General features: G+C 42.3%; 1 pseudogene; it reads left to right on the forward strand.

Moving 5' to 3' along the window:
* The first annotated feature begins 3,920 nt into the window (after positions 1-3,920).
* On the forward strand, positions 3,921-5,525 carry LOC133043359 (T-complex protein 1 subunit epsilon-like; annotated as a pseudogene).
* Positions 5,526-5,824: the final 299 nt, after the last annotated feature.

Genomic DNA, 5,824 nt, shown 5'->3' on the forward strand with positions numbered 1-5,824 from the left:
CAATAATTGTTAGCTTCCTTAAACATATCAGACTTCAATTAATTTTTCTTCAGGAGATACATCTACTTCAGTATCCATCAAAGACTCCTGAAGGCTCAATGCTTCTGGCTCTAACGTTGATTACAAGATGCCAGTGCCATCCTCAGTCACTCAGTCATGTCCGACTCTGCAACCCCATGAACTATAGCCCTCTAAGCTCCTCTGTCCACGGGATTTCCAGGCAAGAATACTGAAATGGGTTGCCATTTCCTACTCCAGGCTACACACTGGGCATACTAATAAATTAAAAGATAAAAAGGAATGAACTTGAGCAATGTTGTCCCAAAGCTCTTATTCTCAAAGGGAGAAAATGTTGAAGAGGAGTTAGATCTCTGGGCCACATTATTTTCACTTGAGCTCGATCTCCTACACCATAGCTCTTTCTAATTATCCAGAACAGTTTTCAAGTGTTTCTGACATATGCTGGTCATCATCACCACCCTCTTTGACATGCAATTACATTTAGTGCAGATGGCTGGAGGTAAAAGCAGGTGGAGAACAATAGAGGTTATTTTCACAGGAAAGAAGAGCAAAGCTATACTCGGCACAATGGAATTTTCCTATTAACTGCTGGAAAGAGAAATATGGGTGTTCACAGGCAAAACAGAAAACTCTGCATAAAACTGAACCATGGAAATCAGAAACGTAGATCTTGAGGGAAACCCATGGTATGAGAGCAATTCTCTCTGAGAATTTGGAAAACAAACAAGGGCAGTGCCAATCGCATAATTCTGCTCATCCTTTTTCTGATTAAACCCGGGGTCAAAGGAATGCCAGTCTACTAGAAGAAAAAGAGTGGATTTTTTTTACTGCTCTCACCCATGAAGAAGATACTGTGGTGATGGAAGAGCTCCCCAACTTTCCTCTACCTTACTTGACCCCAAATATGAATACCTCCAACTGAAACCTTGCTTCTTCATTTTGCAGTATGAAGAAGTGCTTGCTGGGGGAACTTTCTAGCCGGATACCCTTGAATGCACTTCCTGATGAAATGGGAGATGTGCCAGCTGCCACTACAGATGCTGAAAGCCCTGGGAACAAGTAAAGCTGATTGTAATAATATGTTGCATGAGGCTGAAGGCGCTATGGTGGTGGAGAGCCCCAGTTCAGGGGTAGGCACCTTCCAGCTAAACAAAGGCCAAGGCAAAATTTGGCCCTTCACTCTAGCAAAACTATTACAATATCTTGCTAGTATATTACATGGCACATGAGGGCTGCAGAATATCCCTCAAAAAGAAAAAAAAAGATAGTAGCATCAGGGGAAACTGAAAGTTTCTTGTTCCTAGAGATGCTGATTGGCAATATAAACTATATAGCTGTGATTTCAGAAACATGGAGAAGTCTCTCAACCAAGAAATATATTACTTTATTATTTGCAAATTCTTTAATTTCCATTTTTACAGATGCATTTCTTCAATCTGTTTTGTTCTTTTGTTTAAAAAAAATCAGGCTGTAGTAAATTAGCATCAAATCATTTATACCTCTTATGAATTAATTCATGTATTAGAATCTTATCCCAGAGATTCATCAATATCTTCTAGTAACAAAATGGGAGGAGAAAGAAAAGTAAAAGGATGTTCCGTGTCTGAGGGGAAATTTACAGCATAAGGAACAGATCACTTTAGACTTAAAAAAAAAAAGAAAAAAAAACTCTCAGAGGTTGAGAGGCAGGTTTCTGGAAATAAGACAGGAAGAAGAAAACAGATGAGGAAGGCAAAAGCAAGCACATTAAATTTTATTCCTTCACTTGAATGTTTTTGTTTCAATAAGTTGATTAATTGAGCCATTTGTAAAAGTGGGATTTTTGATGGTTAAGGTATCCTTCAGTTCAAAGATGAAGTACTAAAAGCTAGCATTGTTTTACGCCTTTCATTGTTTGTAACTGTCTTTTCACTGCTTAAAAAACCACCAGGAATATGGCAGATGATAAACTTTTTCATGAATGAATAAGTGAATGAATGAATAAAGCTAAAACTTCAAATCTAAATAAATAGTATTTCCTTCAAACTTATCACCTGGAAGACTGTGTACTTATTCCGATCATCTCCTTATTGACCCAGACATATTTAGACACCATTCTGAGAATTGCCAAAGCAAATGACAAAGTCATTTTAAAATCATCAGTGGAATCAAGTCATCTCCCTCTGGTGAAATATTCAGTTGTTTTTTTTTTTTTAACTTTGTTATAAGTACAACAGCAGATGAGTTTCCAAGTTGGTTCTATTTTTCAATCAAAAATGAGACATAATTCTTTGAAAAAGTTAGGCTGACTTTCTTGTGAGGCAAAAGCAAATCTAAAAGGGAGCCCCAATCACTCCAAGAAAGTTCTGAGCAATGGTGGCTTTGTTGGCCCAGTTGGCTAGCCCTCCCACCTGGCTCCTTTGAAAGATAAGACTTATTTAAGACCTAAATTTTGATCTAGTTGCTATTAAACAAGCAAATGAGAAAATAAAAATTGTATTCAAGTCACACTCTGTTAACTTCTGGTATTCATTGTGCACATCAGAAAAAAAGATAGTATTTTAAAAATCTCTTTCAGGGTAGGGCTTCCCTGAAAGCCCTTCTTTCAGGGTAGTGGCTTCTCTTTCAGCCACTGGGCTTCCCCAGTGGCTCATCAGTAAAGAATCCACCTGCAATGCAGGAGACACGGATTCAATCCCTGGGTGGGAAAGATCGTCTGGAAAAGGAAATGGCAACCACTCCAGTATTCTTGCCTGAAAAATCCCTTGGACAGAGGAGCCTGGTGTGCTACAGTCCAATGGGTCACAAAGAGGTGGACATGACCGAGCAACTAAGCCCAGCATAATGATTATATGTACACAGTGAGGACTCCCACATAGACATCTCCAACTCTGACCTATCTCCTAAGCACTAAGATTTACGTTTTCAACCATCTATTGGACCCCACATGTGTGCTAAGTCACTTCAGTTGTGTCTGACTCTTTGTGACCCCATGGACTGTGGCCTGCCAGGCTCCTCTGTCCATCGGATTCTCCAGGCAAGAATACTGGTGTGGGTTGCCATTTCCTTCTCCAATTAGACCCCACACTTGCATGTATAATACCTATGTCAAACTCAACATGTCTAAAAAAAAAAAAAGGTTTGCATTCCTCAGTATTTCCTATGTGTTTTTGCCTATTAGTTTAATCTCCTCATCTAGTATGACCTTTCAAAAATGTGAATCAGCCCATGTGAACCCTCCATGACCTGCCATCACCTTAAAATTTAAATCTTTTTGCCATGGAGTACAGTCCCCTGACCTAGCCTCTGTGTCATCTCAGCTCCAATAAGTCTACACTTTACTCACTCTCCTCCAGCCCCTCTGCCCCACCTGCTTTTCCTAGAACCACTCAGCTCATCATAGACTCAACCCCTTACACTTTCTCTTCCTTATGCCTAAAATTCCCTTCCCACACCTTCACATGTCTGATTCCTTCTCACGATCAGGACCCTGTTCAGTGCCATATTCTGAGAAAGATACATTCTAATCTATCTAGAAGTTCCCCACTCAAGTCACTCCAATCCCCAACTGTGTTTTATTTTATTCATAGGACTAGTCATATCTGAAATCATTACTTTATTGTTTGTTTATTGTCAATTCCCCTACATCTAGAATGTCAGGGACATGAGGGTAGAAATTTTGCTTAACTTGTTCACTGTAAGAGTTCAGAACAGCACTTGGCATGTAGCCTTTGACTATGTGGATCACAACAAACTGTGGAAAATTCTTAAAGAGATGAGAGTACCAGACCACCTTACCTGCCTCCTGAGAAACCTGTATGCAGATCAAGAAGCAACAGATAGCCCTGAAGAGGAAGGTGGGCTCTGAGTTCTGGCATGGTCTCCGCTGGTTGAGGGAGAGTAACTCTTGCTACTGCCTCATGGGGTCCGTGGGGACCCTTGACTTCGACAATTATGGCGGTCCTTTCTTCATCATCAAGGATCAGGACTGCAAGTCTCATCTTATGGTACTTGAGGCCCTCAAATCTCATATAATGGCAGCAAAGGCTGTAGCAAATACAATGAAAACATCACTTGGACCAAATGGGCTTGATAAGATGATGGTGAATAAGCATGGAGACATGACTGTAACCAATGATAGTGCCCCCCTGTTAAGCATGATGGATGTTGACCATCAGATCACCAACCTGATGGCTGAACTGTCCAAATCACAGGATGATGAGATTGGAGATGGAACCACAGGAGTGGTTGTCCTGTTGGAAATGGCTGAGCAGCTGCTGGACCTCCACATTCCCCCAATCAGGATCACCGATGGCCAGGAGCAGGCCGCCTGCATCATTATTGAGCACCTGGACAAGATCAGCGACAGTGTCCTTGTCGACATGAAGAACACTGAGCCCCTGATCCAGACAGCGAAGACCATGCTGGGCTCCAAAGTAATTAACAGCTATCACTGACAAACGGCTGAGATCACCGTGCACTGTCCTCACTGTGGCTGACATGCAGCACAGGGACATTGACTTCCAGCTCATCAAGGTAGAAGGCAAGGTGGGTGAGTGGCTGAAGGACACCAAGCTAATCAAGGGCTTGATTGTGGACAAAGACTTCAGTCACCCGCAGGTGCCCAAGCAAGTGGAAGATGCTAAGGTTGCAATCCTCACATGTTCATTTGAGCCACCGAAACCAAAGATGAAGCATAAGCTGGATGTGACATCTGTGGCAGATTTTAAAGCTCTTCAGAAGTGTGAAATGGAGAAGCTTGAAGAGATGACCCAGCACATTAAAGAAACTGGTGCTAACCTAGTTATTTGCCAGTGGGGCTTTGATGATGAAGCTAATCATTTACTTCTCCAGAATAACCTGCTGGCGGTTCCCTAGGTTGGAGGATCTGAAATTGAGTTGATCCCATTGCCACAGGTGGCCACATCACCCCTAGGTTCTCAGAGCTCACAGCTGAGAAGCTGGGCTTTGCAGGTCTTGTGAAAGAGATCTCGTTTGGGACCACCAAAGACAAGATGCTGGTCATCGAGCAGTGTAAGAACTCCAGAGGCATCACCATTTTCATCAGAGGAGGAAATAAGATGATCATAGAGGAGGCCAAGCATTCCCGTCATGATGCTCTGCGTGTCATCGGCAACCTCATCCCGGACAACCGCATGGTGTATTGCAGGGGCGCTACGGAGATGGCCTGCGCCCTGATGGTCAGCCAGGAGGCTGACCAGTGCCCGGCCCTGGAGCAGTACACCATGCACGCTTTTGCCGAGGGACTGGTGGTCATCCCCATGGAGTCCGCGGAGAATAGTGGCATGAACCCCATCCAGACCATGACTGAGGTCCGGGCCAGACACGTGAAGGAGGTGAACCCCGCCCTCGGGATCCAATGATATGAAACATATGATATGAAACATCAAAATGTCATAGAAATCTTGATTGGCAAAAAGCAGCTGACCTCTCTTGTAACACAAATGGTTAGAATGACTTTGAAGATTGACGACATCCGTAAGCCTGGAGAATCTGAACAGTAAAGACGAAATTTAGAATAAAATGAGGAATAAGATCCACTACTGTGGCTAAATAAATGGGTGTCTTGTGCTGCATCTACAGCTATTTACTGTTACCCTGTATCAGACACTGTGACAACAGTAGCTGTTTGGTAACCATAGTTTCACCTGTTCAAAGACATGAAATTATAGAGGTATGATCTCACAAGGTTTTGTATTTGTTGTATTAAAGGGAACACTTTAAACAACCTTTATATTCTGCTCAAGTTAACAAACATTCACTATAACATTCATCAAATGCCTTAATTGAAAGGGTTTGAGTT

The sequence above is a fragment of the Dama dama genome, chromosome 22 (assembly GCF_033118175.1).
Source record: "Dama dama isolate Ldn47 chromosome 22, ASM3311817v1, whole genome shotgun sequence".
Taxonomy (NCBI): Eukaryota; Metazoa; Chordata; class Mammalia; order Artiodactyla; family Cervidae; genus Dama; species Dama dama.